The sequence below is a fragment of the Equus asinus genome, chromosome 8, assembly GCF_041296235.1.
Source record: "Equus asinus isolate D_3611 breed Donkey chromosome 8, EquAss-T2T_v2, whole genome shotgun sequence".
Taxonomy (NCBI): domain Eukaryota; kingdom Metazoa; phylum Chordata; class Mammalia; order Perissodactyla; family Equidae; genus Equus; species Equus asinus.
Window position 1 is genome coordinate 82,837,529 of NC_091797.1, and position 14,689 is coordinate 82,852,217.

The 14,689-nt window shown below is 52.6% G+C and overlaps 1 protein-coding gene across 2 annotated transcripts in view; it reads right to left on the reverse strand.

Moving 5' to 3' along the window:
- The window catches only part of NOS1 (nitric oxide synthase 1), a 172,870-nt gene extending 165,005 nt beyond the window's left edge, over positions 1 to 7,865 (reverse strand). For both annotated transcript variants that reach the window (XM_070516150.1, XM_014854713.3), the window contains exon 1: positions 7,537 to 7,865. The gene's annotated coding sequence lies outside the window, so the exon portion shown is untranslated. The remainder of the gene's footprint in view (positions 1 to 7,536) is intronic.
- Positions 7,866 to 14,689: the final 6,824 nt, after the last annotated feature.

Consider the following 14,689-nt stretch of genomic DNA (forward strand, 5'->3'; position numbering starts at 1 on the left):
CCTTCTAGAGATATGTGCCCCAGGAGAGCCCTTCTCTGCCACACCCCTCAGCTCCCCAGTAGAGGAGGAGAAGGAATGAGATGCTCTTTAGAGGCACCGAGAATGTGAGCAACTTGATGGCGGTAGGTGAGGGATGTCTCATCCATTTCTGCAGTCTCACAGCCCAGTAAGGCAGGAAGAGAGTCAATGTTCAATGCACATTGGATGATTAAAGGGTAGATGGATGGATGGATGGATGGATGGATGGATGGATGGGTGGGCAGGCAGGTAGACAGATGAATGGACAGAACACTGGGTGGATGGATGCATAAATGGGTGATGGATAAATGAATGGATGGATGAAAGGATGGACAGGTGGATTAACAGATAGAGAGTTTGATGGTGTGAAAGAAAGAGTTCACACGGCAGGCCCGAGACGGCTGTCCTTAGAAAGGCTTGCTTGCCAGGTTCGCCCTTGGCTGGCATCTAGGAACTTGGGTTTTGGGAGAGTTTCCACCATTCCTAGAACTAATAAGTAGCTCCATGTGCCTAAACTTTGTACAATACGGTTTATGTTGAACGCCTGCTTTTCCTCCAGGAATCTGGAATTTTGGTATGTGTTAGGCAGAGAGTACCTACATGACCATCCACCGATAAAAACGTTGGGCACTGAGTCTCTAAAGAGCTTCCCTAGTAGAAACCATTCCACACATGTTGCCCCAACTTGCTGCTTGAGGAATTGAGTGTGTCCCCTGTGACTCCACTCAGAGGGAACTCTCGGAAGCTTGCTCCTGGCTTCCTCTGGACTTTATCCCAGGCACCTTGTACCTTTGTGGATTCTGCTTTGTATCCTTGCACTGTAATAAGTCTGTGAATGCGACTATATCCTGAATCCTAGAGTATCATCAAACCTTGGGATGGTCTTTGGGACCTCAGTCACAGATGGCAAGACAGGTAGATGAATGGACAGATGAACTGATAAATGGATAAATGGATAAATGAATGAATGGATAAACAGATGGATGGATGGGTGGGTAAATGGAGAGACAGTTGGATGGATGGATAGATGAAGAACTAGGTGGATGGACAGATTAATGACAGGACAGATGGATGAATGGATGGATGGGTGGGCAGTTGGATGGATGAGTGGATAGATAGATGGATGAATGGATGGATAGATAGGTGAGTGGGTGGATGAATCATTCGTGTGTGTGTGCATGTGTGTGGTTGGATGGGGTAAGAAGTGGGGGAAGGATTGGGCTAAATCTTTCAGATGCTCTAAAGTCCAAGGGTTTTAATGGCCACAGGAGTTCCTCAGAGTCGAGACAATCCACACTTAACCTCCTCATCAGAAATGAGTCAGTGCCTGGGAGATTTTTGCTTGGCAGGTCAGAATGTAATAGGGTCACCACTTCCCATATATTCATGCGGGGACCTGGAGGGCCAGCTGTAGGTGTTGTGGTGCCCATGTGAGCAGGAAGATCATTTGGGGTCATCAGCTCAGCAAGCAGGATCAAGTGGGCGGAAGAATGCCAATTTTGTTTCCTGAATCTGTGAGGATTGCTGGCCAACAGCACTGCCAGCTTCCTTAAGATTGAATTTGTTTTCTCTGCTTTGGGGTTCGACTCTGTGAAAACATTTGGTCTTTGTTTGAGATCGTTTGTTTTTCTTTGTGAGTGTTAAATGTCTCCTTATGATGCATTGTTCTGAGGGGATCATGGTAAGCGTTGCAAACCAATTTTTTTCCTAACTGGATTTTCTTGCATAATGAGCTTCACTTTGATTTAAACATTTTTTATAAAAATTTTCCTCTTGATTGAAAAGTGATTTTTAAAATGCATTTGACAGGGAGGGGTGAGGAATGTGTTAACGTTCCAGTCTCGTTTATTTCTAATGAAGTGGAAGGAAAGTGGAACCCAGGGGAGAAATAGGATAAAAAAAGAAAGTAATAAAGTCAAAGGAGAAAGAAATAATACAATGGATGGATGTGAGCTTCGAACGGGCATCTTCTTACCTGGGTAAGCATTGAGTTAGAAAAGAGACAGAAATGAATAGTCAGAGCCGACCTCTGGCCAAAGACCAGATCCTGTGACTCAGAGACATGGCCACCATCTCCCTCTGGGCCCGTGGGCCTCAGTTTCCGCATCTGTCAAATGGGATGAAGCCATCTTCACAGGGCTGCTGTGAGGGCCCCAGGGAATAAGGAATGGGAGAGTGCAAGCTGTAGGGTGCTGTGCACATGTGAGGTGGAGGGGGGAAGGGTGGACTGAACGAGCTTCAAGACTCTAGCTCGAAGAATCTGGAATTTGATGAAAATACATTGACACACACACACTCACAGGTACAGTCACTCACACACCCTCACACATACCATATATATACCACCCACATGCAAGCTCATTCTTACACACCCTTACACACCCAACTCCTCGTACACCCCCCCACAGGTGTTCCCTCACACACACACATGCTTATATACACACAACACTCTTTCTCACACACATGCCTTCAAACACAGCTTTGCAAGCATACAAGCCCTCACACACACATCCTCATGTACACGCCCTTGCATACACACACATTCTTGCACAAAACTCCCCACAATCCTTCACACACACAGACCCTCACAACCCTCTCATTCATATATGCCACCCATCCTCACACACGTCCCCCCGGCATCCCCCTTATACACACCTGCACACCCGCCCCCCCGTGACAATCCTCCATACACAGCCCCGCACACACGTCTTCACACACAATGTTCTTCAAATCAGCCAGTCACTCGCGGAGCTCCACATCCCCTCCCCTCTTCCAACTGAAAGCAGAGCGTGTGCTCTCTCCCCTCCCTGCCAAGCCCGTGTCCTCACAGCCCTGCCACTAGGCCTCTCCTGCGATGCCCAGAAACTGCTCAATGCTTTCCTCTTCCTGACCCCTCAGTGGTGTCCCTCTTTCTGTACCCTGTCCTTGGCATTTGATGGCCCCACCATGAACTCTGAACTCCACAGGTACAGGGGTCCTTTCTGTCTTTTTCATGAATCCATCCTTAGAACCTAGCACGTAGCTGGTGTTCAAGAAATATTTGAATGAATGAATGAATGAATGAATGAATAAGGGTGTGAGACCTAGGGAGGGTGATGACCTGCTCAGGCCAGGGCTCTGGGCTTTGGGAGGGAGTCATGGAGAGAAGATGGGGGGGTCTGCCCCCTCTTTGTCAGTCCCAGCACCCTGCCCCCTCCAGCTCTCAGCCAAGCCATGGGCCCCTGGGCACCAGCTCTGCCCAGTCCACACACACCCTATGTATGCCTCCTCCTGAAGGAGCCAAAGTACTGAGAATGTTCAGGACGTGCCCTGGCAGCCACTTCCAGCTCACCTCTGGGGCCTCCCGGTCCCTCTGGAGTTTGCAGGACAGGACCCGGATTCCTCAGGAACACAGACACTCTATCACCTGCCCGAGCCTCCATCCACCAATGTCGCCATCTGCGTCGCCCCAGTAGCGACCACGTGCCAGGAACTGGGCTACTCGATTCTGACACAGATCCTACCAGCCTTTCTAGAAGGGAGGCCCGAGTAGCATCTGCATCTTAGAGCCTACTTAACAGAGGCTCTCGGAGCCGAGCAAATGGCCCGATGTCAACCGCTGGATTGGAACTCAGGCTCCGAACTCTTCAGTGCCGCGTCTCCCTGACTCCCACACGGGGTCTGGCTTCCCGCTTCTGGGCTCCCTCAGCCTTCTGCGCTTCTCCACTGAGGCAACGCACCCCGCATAGGTCCTCATCTGTCCGCTGTCTGGACCCCACTGGGCCCGGAACTGCTGGGGGGGGGGGGGCCAGCGCACCCATTTCCCAGCTACTGGTCTTTTTTCGAGAGAATTGCCTCAGGCAGGGGAGCGGGTTTGCAGGGGAATTACGACACCTCTCCTTCCTACTGGGGACAGCCTGAGCCAGTGACTGGCTGACACAGGGATACAAAGGCCCACCCCCTTGCCTCGGGAGGGGTCCGCTCTGGGGCAGCTTAGCTCCACAGCTCCCCATGGGATGGAGCTGAGGCAGGTCCAGCTGAGACCCCAGCCTTCCTCCTGCTGCCCTCTCCTGCTTCCCTCACTTGCCCTTTTCTAGAAGGCACTCCCTCCGGACACCCCATGCACAGAGTCACATCTCAGACTCTGCTCCTAGGGAATCTGACCCCTGAATCATTGCGACCACAGCACCAAGGCCAAGCGGACAGTCGGAGCTTCACGTGCATTCCTGAATGACCGAGCCATTTCTCCTGCCCTCCACGCCAAGCCTCTGTTCCAGTCACACGGGCCTCCGTGTCAGGTGGGGCTGAGAATCAGTCCTTGGCCAAGGGGAGGAGCTTGGTCTTCCGTAGTCACCTCTCTGTCCCAAGTGTCTAGACCAAGGCCTGGCACATAGTAGGAGCTTGGCGAATGTTTGTTAAATGAATGAATGCCTCATCTTCCCTCTGCCCAGATGTCTGCCCTTCTCAGTTCCTATCCAGGTTTCCTGCAAACCTTCAAGGCCACCTCAGCCATCACCTGCCAGGCATCCTCACCTGCCAGGTATCCTCACCCGCCATGGTCATCCTGGCTGCCTTTGACATTCTACCAAAGTGCTTTGCCAGCTGCCCACATGCCTCAGGGGTTCACTGAGGGACCTCAGGGGCCCCCCGAGGGCAGGGGATCAGAGGGAGCCTGGACTGGGCTGGGCAGGACCCACACCCTAGTTTCACCTAGAACAGCTCTGCTTCAGTCTATTTTCAGGAGATTCTGTTTGAACCAAAGTGCTCTCTGGCTGCAAAGACTAAGCAGCCCTCTGCTAGCTTCACTTTCTATCTGCTCCCCCCAACCTTGACACGGGGCACATCCTCCCTCATGCTGCCTCGTCTAAATTTTCTTTGTAGATGTCCTGTTTATGTCCTCATCTAGACCGGAACTCCTTGAAGGCTCCCGCCTAGAGGCTAAAAGCACGGGCTTTGGAGTCAGAAAGGCCTTGGGCAAGTGGTTAAGCCCCTTCCAGCCTCCGTTTCTATAGCTGTGAAATGGGAAAGCAATAGAGTTACCCTCTGAGAGTTGGGCAAGAATTCAATATGGTGAATCATGTCAGGGGCTAAGCACAGTGCCTGACTCATGGCAAAGAATAAATGGTATTTTTAAAATTTTTAACTATTTTTGGGGGGGTGTTGTTTTTAGGAAGATTGGCCTGGCACTAACATCTGTTGCCAATCTTCCTCCTTTTTTTTCCTCTCCGCAAAGCCCCAGCACATAGTTATGCATCCCAGTTGTAGGTCATTCTAGTGCCTCTGTGGGGGACGCTGCCACAGCACGGCCTAATGAGCAGTGCATAGGTCTGAGCCCAGGATCCTAAGCGGCGAACCTCAGGCTGCTGAAGCAGAGTGCGTGAACTTAACCACTGGCCCATGCAGCCGGCCCTAAATGGTAACTTCTAGTATTTATTAATTACCTGAGCAAGTGCCTTGGGCATACTTGGTAATTAATTAATCATCAAAATTATCATACTTTCCTTTGGAAAAGGAAGTTAAACCACGGGTGTGTGTGGAGCTCATCTTGTCTGGTGTGGACCCTCCCCAGCGACCTAAGAGGGTACGTCAGGGTCGTGATCACTGGGGTCTAGTGGAAGCCACCAATTCTAGGTGGACACTGGGGACATTCTAAGTGGCAGCCGCAAGGCTAAATAGGGCCCTCATCCTTTGCTGTGAAGGGATCAGAGAAGGAAGCCCGATGTCCTTCTGCTTCTTAAGCATCTGGCTATCGTCCAGACCCAGGCTCATTGTGGAGAGACGGTAAGGAGAGCTGGCAGAGACAATGGGTTCTAATTTTCCAGATTCGCTCCTGTATCTGCCGCAGAACCGGGTGCACCGTGGACGCTCGAGAAATATCATGGGGCGAACAAAGGCACAAAGGAATGGATGAATTTGAGATCTACCATGAAATTTCAGCACCTGGTATAGGTGTCTCTCCATAAATATTTTTGAGTGAATGGTGGAATTCTAGGTTCGCCATCACAGTTTCAGTTCTGACCTCAAGTCCTAGCCTGGAAGAGGCCTGTGACGAGTATTTATGGAGCGAATGAACTAGATCCAGTATTTCCCAGAAAGCAGCTGAGCGTCAGCTGCGGTTGCCCTCCCCGCTTCCCCACTCGGCCCAGACTCACAGACACGGCTTCCAGAGACGGGGCCCTCAGGTCCCGCCACCCGCCCTGCGTGGCCTCAGCCAGGTGGAAACGGGGTCTGGGAAGCAGAGCAAGTTAAGCTCCTTGAGGTGCACAACTGAGAGACGGTTTGGCTGGCTCAGCAGGGAGCTCATGGGCGCTGCTGTCGGGGAACATTCACCCCCCGAGATGGACTGAGCTGGAAGGAGCGGACCGCAGTGACCCAGCGACAGAGCCAAGGAGCCATCATCTGCACGGCGTTGGCATCAATACAACCATGCACATGCACACCGATGGGGACATGTGGCTGTGCCCTGCTGGGCACAGGGCTCTCTGCCCATGACCCAGCCTTCCTCCCCAGGCCACGCGTTGGAGGTGCTGTCCAGAGCAGGCTCTGGTGGTTCACAAAGGGGGTCCTGCTCAGCCTCCAAATGCACCCCAGACGGCACAAGCGTGTGCACACACACCCAGCATGGCTCCATCTCTCTAGGCCCCCATCCTGCCCCAAACACATCTTGCCTTTGCCCTAAGCGGGCAGTGGCCACAGACCACCTGGTGGCACCACCAAGAGATAACACCATCTGTCACATGGCCCCCCTTTCACGGATAACAGGACCCCTGTTAGCCAGGAGCTGAGGCTTAGCGTTGACATTGCAGGCCCAGGGACAAGTCATGTGGCACCTCCCTGCTTGGGGGTCCTGGAGCTGTCCCTCTCTGTGACCTCCCAGTCTGCGCCTGGGCAGCAGCTGCCCCCTCATTTCCCCTGCTGGGATTTACTCTCCACGGGAACCAGGAGGCGGCTCAGACCCTGCAGAGCTGCCCAGTCTGCAGGCTGGACCAGTGTCCTCGGAAGCATCTGTGGATCCTGGGCCAGGGCCCTACTTGGCCCCTGGCCGTGCTCCAGGACATGTGGCATTCTGAAGCCAGAGGCCTCCCCGTGAACTCCAACAGCTTCCCCGTGCCTGCGTCCTGCTGGGGTCTCAAGCCCGCCAACGTAACAGGGCCACCGCCCAGCATGAGCTCCAGGGCTGGCAGCTTGAAGGAACACAGCCTTAGAAGGCCACGGAGGCCGGCACAAAGAACCTGCTGCCCCGGGGGGTGACAAGGAGAATTGGGACCCTAAAGCCTCGATCTGTGCCAGCTGGTCCCTCATCCAGCCATCAGGTCTCCTTCAGCCAGTCTAGGGGTGGCCGCTGCAGCTGTGCAACCTGAGGCGAAGGACACTGGGCTGGCATTTGGTCCCCTTGGGTACCCTTCAGCTAAGGCCGAGGCAAAGGGGTCAGGGATGCTGGGAGGCCCCACAATGCCCCAGGAGAGCAAACCACACGATGCGCCCCCTCCCCATGATGCCCAAGTAGGGCTCGCCAGCCCGCCTGCCTGGGGTACTCACCGGCTCCGGCGAGCCTCCCCCTGGCGTGGTGGCGGCCGCCCCCTCTCAGGCAGGGCTCCCCATCTGGAGAGGCCAGCAGCACTAATCAGCTGCCTGGCGTGGTGCGGCCGAGTGGCTGGGGTTTAATTGACACCAGGTGGCCCCTCCCCAGGGGCAGGCTGGGAGGCGGCTCTGCCGGGCTAGGAGGCCAAGGCCTGGGCAGGGGGGCTGCACCCAGGCCCAGCCGGTTCTGGCCTCCCCGGGAGAGACAAGGGCGGCCAGGCTGCCGCCGGCCACCCCTCCCCTCCTCTCCTGCTGGCCGCCTTCATCGCTCACCCCGGCCCTGATTCCCTAGGCTCTGACCTTTCATTTCAGAGGCAGCAGCGACAGCGACAGCGTCTGCCCAGGAAGAAGGTGGCTCAGGTTTCCCCCTCTCCAGATGGCTGTGGGCAGCCAGGAGTGCATGCACTAGGTCTGCAATGGCCGGGCTGGGCCTGCTAGATCCCGAGGAGGCCCACCCACTGAGGTTGCAAAGGAGCCCCCAAACCATCTTTTATTGAACACTTACTACGTACCAGGCCCTGTGCAGTGCCACACTCTCCCCCATTAAACATTTCTTGCCCCGAGAGGTGGGTATTTATGACCCCCACTCTGCAGATGAAGAAACTGAGCTCAGAGAAGCTAAGCTTCTTCCCTTATGTCACACAGCAGGAGAGACACCAAGTCGGGGATTTTTAACCACCAGCTGCAAAGTGGGTCATCATTTTTCAGATAAAGAAATTAAGGCTCAGAAGAGGAAGTCAGTTCTCAAGGTCAGGCAGCAAAGTGTGGAATTTGGATTTTCTCCCAGACGTGTTGGGCCAGGCTGCTTGGAAAAGCAAAGTCCACTGCTGAAACGTAAGCCTTCTCTCCTGACCCACATGAGTCTCTGCTTATATTAGGGCTCCAAGTTTTAGCCATGGCTGAGGTTTAAGGGGAAGAACACTGGATACGGAATCAGAATACTTGCTGTGTGACCTTGAGCAAATTACTCTCCCTCTCTGGGCTTTGTTGCAGCTGCAGTGAACACCAAATGGGACACCATGTTGAAAGGGCTCTGTAACTGGGACTCACAGGGCAGGATTGGGGGGTGCAGAGGCAGTCCCTATTCTGCCCCAGGAGCCCTTCCTAGAGATCTCCATGCCTGCCCTCTCCCCTCACTGCCAGGGGCAGCAGGACCCAGCAGTGAAGAGCACACAGAGGCTCTGCAACACAGACTCGGGGTCAGAGCCTGGCTCTGCGCCTCGCCAGCTGCACGACCTTCAGAGGTCACTTCGCTTCTTCGGGTCTCAATGTCTCGTCTCTGAAATGTGCTAAGAGCTGCCTGCGCTCTGTGAGGACACACAGGAATCCGCCCAGTGCCCACCTCTTTACTCATCAACACTTAGTGAACACCTACTGTGTGCGGGTCACCCTGCTGGGGACATAATGGCGGACAAAACAGAGTCAGTCTCTGCCCTGGTGGTGGAGACAGACAGGAAATTAAAACACACACAAATAAATATGTAATTCTGTGTAGTATGTCCTCAGAAAATAGAAGAGGCTGTTTTCGTTTGTACCTTTGTTCAACAAGAGAACTCATGGGAGCACCCACTGTGTGTCAGGTTCTGTTACAGGTACGGGGCACACAGCAGTGAGCAGTGGGGACAGGTTCCTGTGCCTGTCTGCTGGGAGTGCCCCTCGGGGACTCCAAGGTGGGCTGTGGGATTCCAGAACGTTCTCAGGTCTAAACCTCAGTGGGGCTCATGGGCTCCTTTTGGTCTGACTTATAGGCACCCTGGCAGGCAGCTCACCCCCCTGGCCCAGACCCAGACCCCACGTGGGTTGGGAGAAGCCGAGCCCGTGACTCAGCCAGTCTGGACTGTCAAGCTGAGAAGGGAGCAGGCAGCTGGCCGGGCTGTCAGCCCAGGGCCACCCCACCCCCCTGAGCCAGACGTGGGGCAGGTGCCCAGGGCACGGACTGAAGCTTCAGGATGGCAAGGGAAGGGCTCTGAGCTCAGGTGACTGCACCCTGGGCCCTGGTGGTGAGTCACGAGGAAAGAGAATATTCTTGAAAGAAACTGTGAGAAATCACAGAGTCGGCTGCCCTGTAAGGGAATGAGCTCTCCGTCACTCCAAGGGTTCCAGCAGGGTGCTGTCAAGCGGACTCCAGAAACTGGGAGAGAGTTCTCAAAAGCTGGTTGATCTCTACTCGTTCTCCAGGACGAGTTGTGGACACCACCTTCTCCTGGGAGCTTTTTCTGAGTCCATCCCCCACCCCAGGCAGGAGCTTTCCTGTGAGCTCCCTCGGGCCCCAGTCTCCACCTCTCCGTCGCGTCTACACCGTTCCACGCCCAGTGCCTAAGCACAGAGCGTGTCACGTGGTGGGTGGTCAGCAAATGTTTCTCATATTAATAAATGAACAGACTGGGATGATGAACTCCAATGTCCTAACTTTGAGCACCTGAGACTTTGACAAGTAGCCCTGTCATTTTACTCATTCATTCTTCATTCAACAAACATTTTCTGTGGACCTACTGTGTGCCAGGCACTGTTCTAGGTACAGGGGATATAGCAGTGGTCAAGACTCATGAAAATCCCTGCCTTCATAGAGCCTACCATCTTGTGACTGGACTTACAACCAGGTACCTGTACTTATAGCAGGGGTTAATATTAATAACAATAACAGCCATTGCCATATATCAAGGTTTCTTAACCTCAACACTATGGGATAATTTTTTGTGGTGTAGGGGTGGCTGTCCTGTGCATCGTAGGATGTTTAGCAGCATCTCTGGTCTCCATCCATTAAATGCCAGTAGTGACTTCCTCCCTCTAGTTGTGACACCCCCAAACGTTTTGAGGCATTGCCAAATGCCCTGGGGGAGCATCACCCCTGGTTGAAAACCACAATCTCATATTAAGTACCTACTATGGGACAAGCAGTTTGCATTCATTAATTTAATCTCTACAACAACTCCAGGAGGCAGGGATCATTATTATTTCCATTTTACAGATGAGGAAGCAGAGAAGATTAGTCTCTTGCTTAAGGCCCCAGATCCGGGCACCTGGCTCTCCTGTGCGCAGCTTCCCAGGACCCCTGTGCAGAAGGCAGGGCCGCTGGACGCTCGGAGCGCGTGGGCAGCTCCGGAGACCGATCCCAGAGCAGCGTGTCCCTTGTCTGGGCTCTCACAGCCGGCTGCAGGCAGCCAGGAGCCGAACTCTCTTCTGGTTCTGCTCTGCGGCCTCTGTAGCTCTCAGGGACGAGCACACAGTAGGCCATCTAGAGCAGGGCTGACCAGTAGAAACACACTGTGAGCCACAGACCTCGTTGTAAATTTCTAGTAGCTACAGCAAAAGAAACAGGTGAAATTAATTATAGTAACGTATTTGATTTAACCCAAAATAGCTGAAAATGATCATGCCCATATGTAATTATTATAAAAAATGATGAATGAGATCTTTTTACACTCTTTCTGTTTTTTGAGCATCTTAGGAATCCAGTGTATATTTCACACTTACGTCTCAAGGCAGACCCATCACATTTCCAGGGCTCGAAAACTGCCTGTAGCCTGTGGCTTCCGTATTGGGCAATGCAGTTCTGGAAAGTTCTGTTGATCAAGGGGAGTGAAGTCCAGAGGTCAGGAATTCTCAGCTCAGTGGGTGAGGTGTCCCTGAGCCAACAGCTCCGTGGGTTGCTATGGGATACTGTCATTTTTTGTTACTCGTCTCTGTCCTCTAAGTTCACCCGTCTTTCTGTCCTTGGACCCCAGCCCAGTGCTGGGCACTTGCAGAAGTGACAGGTCTGGTGGTTTGGACTCAGAGGCCTGGGCACCAGTCCTGGCTTGACCGCACAGCTGCACGACCCTGCCTCAGTTTCCTCACCTGTTCCAGCACTGCTCAGGAGACCTTTCTGCCATCATGGCCACGTGGACCCCACAGGGGTGGCCCCTAGCCTCGTGTGTCTACCAAGCACTGGAAATGTGGCTGGTACGGCAGAGGAACTGATTTCCAAATTTTATTTAATTTTATTAATTAAATGTAAGTAAGCACATGTGACTAGCGGCTACCGCATCAGACAGCACAGCTTCCAAGAGCTGCTGGGGGGCTGAGGATAAAGCCTCGCAGAGAGCAGCCATCAGCACCTGGGGCCTGGTGTGCCAGGCTGGAGGTCCCTCCTGGGCGGTCAGCAGAGGGCAGATGGCGAGTGTCGGGGGTCGCCCAAGGCCGGGAAAGAAGCCTCGGAGGGAAGTAGGGCGAGGCCCTTTGAATGCCACATCCTGATCAAACTTACTGGGACAAGGAGGGGACTAAAAGCTTCAAGGGTCAGAAGAGCCGGCTCGTTCCGAGGTCCTGGGAGGCTGCGAGCTCATTCCAGCCAAAGCTTTGAATCTTGAAAGTGAACCTTTGATGGGAAGATAAGAAGGAAAGAGAAGGATGGCCAGTACCAGGCAGCCCACAGACTTAGGGGAGGCAGGGAGGGGGAGGTCACGGGATTGCTTATACTGTGAGAAATGGGGTTGGAGGGGTGCCTCCTACCAAGAAGTAGCATTGACCTCTCTCTGGGTGACCTGTCATAAAACTGCGAACAGTAGCTATCAGTTATTGAAGGCTTCTTGTGTGCCTGGCACTGGGCTAAACGGTTTACATGTAGCATATCATTTATTCCTCACGATAACCCTGTGGCATAGAGTTTAGTATTGTCTCCATTAGACCAAGGGTGAAACTGAGGCTCAGACAGGTTAAGCAACCTGCCCAAGGTCACACAGCCACAGAGGTGGAATTCGAATGCAAGTCCGACTGACTGTGAAGCCCTTGCTTTCTTCTCCACTGTGTGATATTGTTCGCTTGTGTGACCCCCCTTTATGTTTCTATAGCTCCTCAGTAATTTTGCATCAACTTGACATTAGTCCTACAAGGTCATGTCACATGCCCATTTGGTAATGATGAAAAAACTGGGTCACCAATAGTTTCAATAACTTATCTAACAGAATATTAGTTTAAGGACACCGTTAATGATATTGATTCTGAAATTGCCTTACACAATGTTTTTATATTTAAAAATAAAACCTCAGGGCCAGCCCGGTGGCATAGTGGTTAAGTTTGTGTGCTCCACTTCGGTGGCCCAGGGTTTGCCAGTTCGGATCCTGAGCGCGGACCTACACACTGCTCATCAAGCCATGCTGAGGCGCCATCCCACATAGAAGAACTAGAAGGATTTACAACTAAGATATATAACTATGTACTGGGGCTTTGGAGAAAAAAAGAGAAAAAAAAGGAGGAAGATTGGCAACAGATGTTAGCTCAGGGCCAATCTTCCTCACCAAAACAAAACAAAACAAGACAAAAACCAGTTATCTTTTGCTCTGCTCTGATCTTTCTAATTTACTTAGAGGATCATTGTCTTCATTTGCTTGGCTCTGGGTGCTTCGCCTCGCCTCTTTTCGAGAAGAAATAACGCTAAGACCTGACTTGGCATCACATGAATGATGAGCAGAGAGCTGGGCTAGAGACCAGGTCATCCAGGTTGGTTTGGTGTGCAGGTGACAAAAACCATTCTAACTGAGCTTTAGGGGAAAAGAAGAGGAAGGGGGCGGGGGGAATGGCTTAGACTATAGGGCATCTGGAGAACTGAAGGAACCCGAGGAAATGCAGAAACCAAGTCTGCTCTGGGGATGTCAGTAGCACAAATCCCAGACCTCACCGGGGCCACAGATCTAGCGCCTATGCCTGCCCAGACCCTCCCTGCAAGTCAGAACTCTACATTCCCAGGAAAGGAAATCTGATTGGCCCAACCGAGGTCAGGTGTCTGCCCCTGAACCAATCAGCTCTGGTGGGCGGGCAGAGTCAGGCAGAGTCAGGCATTGTGGAGCAGACAGGGATGCTGGGATGCGTCCCTGTGCATGGGGGAGAGAGGGCGGGAGGAGAGCAGAATGGGGACCCTTACGTTTGGGAAAGAACTTTGCTCCCAGACCCAGTCCACTGTGGCTTGATGTCCTCTCACTGTCCCATCCCGAACAGACCTGCCCCCTCCTTCCCTGGAGAGTGCTGAGAATTCCCTAATGCAGGCGTCACAAATGATTTCTGTAAAGGGCCACGTGGTAAATATTTTTGGCTTCACAGACCACACCGTGGGCGTGGCTAGGTTTCAATAAAACGCCATTTATGGACACTGAAATTTGAATTCCTTATAATTTTCATACGTCGCAGAATATTTTTCTCCTGATCTTTTTCAACCATTTAATAAGAATCATGCTTATTTTGCATGCTGTACAAAAATTGGTGGCGGTTCAGATGGGGCTGGGGGCCTTGTCGTTTGCCCAGCGCTGCCAAACATCATTTCAAACATGTTGCAAGCGAAAACGAAATCAGCCTTAAGAGGACTCAATTTAATGTGTAATAAAGCAATCACAAATCTGGGTGTCGCTAAGTGAGGGCGGTCAGTCTGCCTGTGTCCCCAGTTCGGTGCCCAGAGGACATTGCTCAGCTGTGTTTCACATCTGCCTCGTTGTCAAGGCGATATTACCAATTTCTTGTTTCTTGGAAAACTTCTAGTCGTTCCTTAAGCGGGATCTGATTTTCCTTTTTTTTAAAAAAAAATCTCTCTGGGGTTGGAAAATGTCACAAAGAACAGAGAACCAGGACGGCACTGGACTAGAATATAGCAGCTCGTAGCTGCCCCGCCCCCACCTGCTGACGCCTACCCCACGGTCAGGCTTCGGGTGTGGAATCAGAAGTTAATAAAAAAAGAGAAAACAAATAAATTGAAATCCTTAGGGGTTTTGCTGGAGGCGGCATTCTTTCTGAATGAAAAGTCAGAGGGGAGGGAGCCGGGTGGGAGAGGGGACTTGAGGCCAGAGCTTTGAGCCCCAGCCCCTGTTCTGGGAGCACGTCCTGGCAGGGGGTGGAGTCGGGGGCAGGAGAGATGCTGGGTCTGCAGCTTCCGGGAGAGGCAATCCCAGGTGGGCAGTGACTCCACAGCCAGCCAACTGATCTCGTGAGTTTGGGGCCTGCAGAGAGCTGCTAAAACCCCAAAGACACATACGTTCCAATAACAACCTAATAAAATGGCCAGCATCAGCCTTTCCTGAATTGTGATCTGGGCTCCATGCTAAATGGTTCACACCCATCATCTCCCCAAGGTCTTTACTTCCGGCTG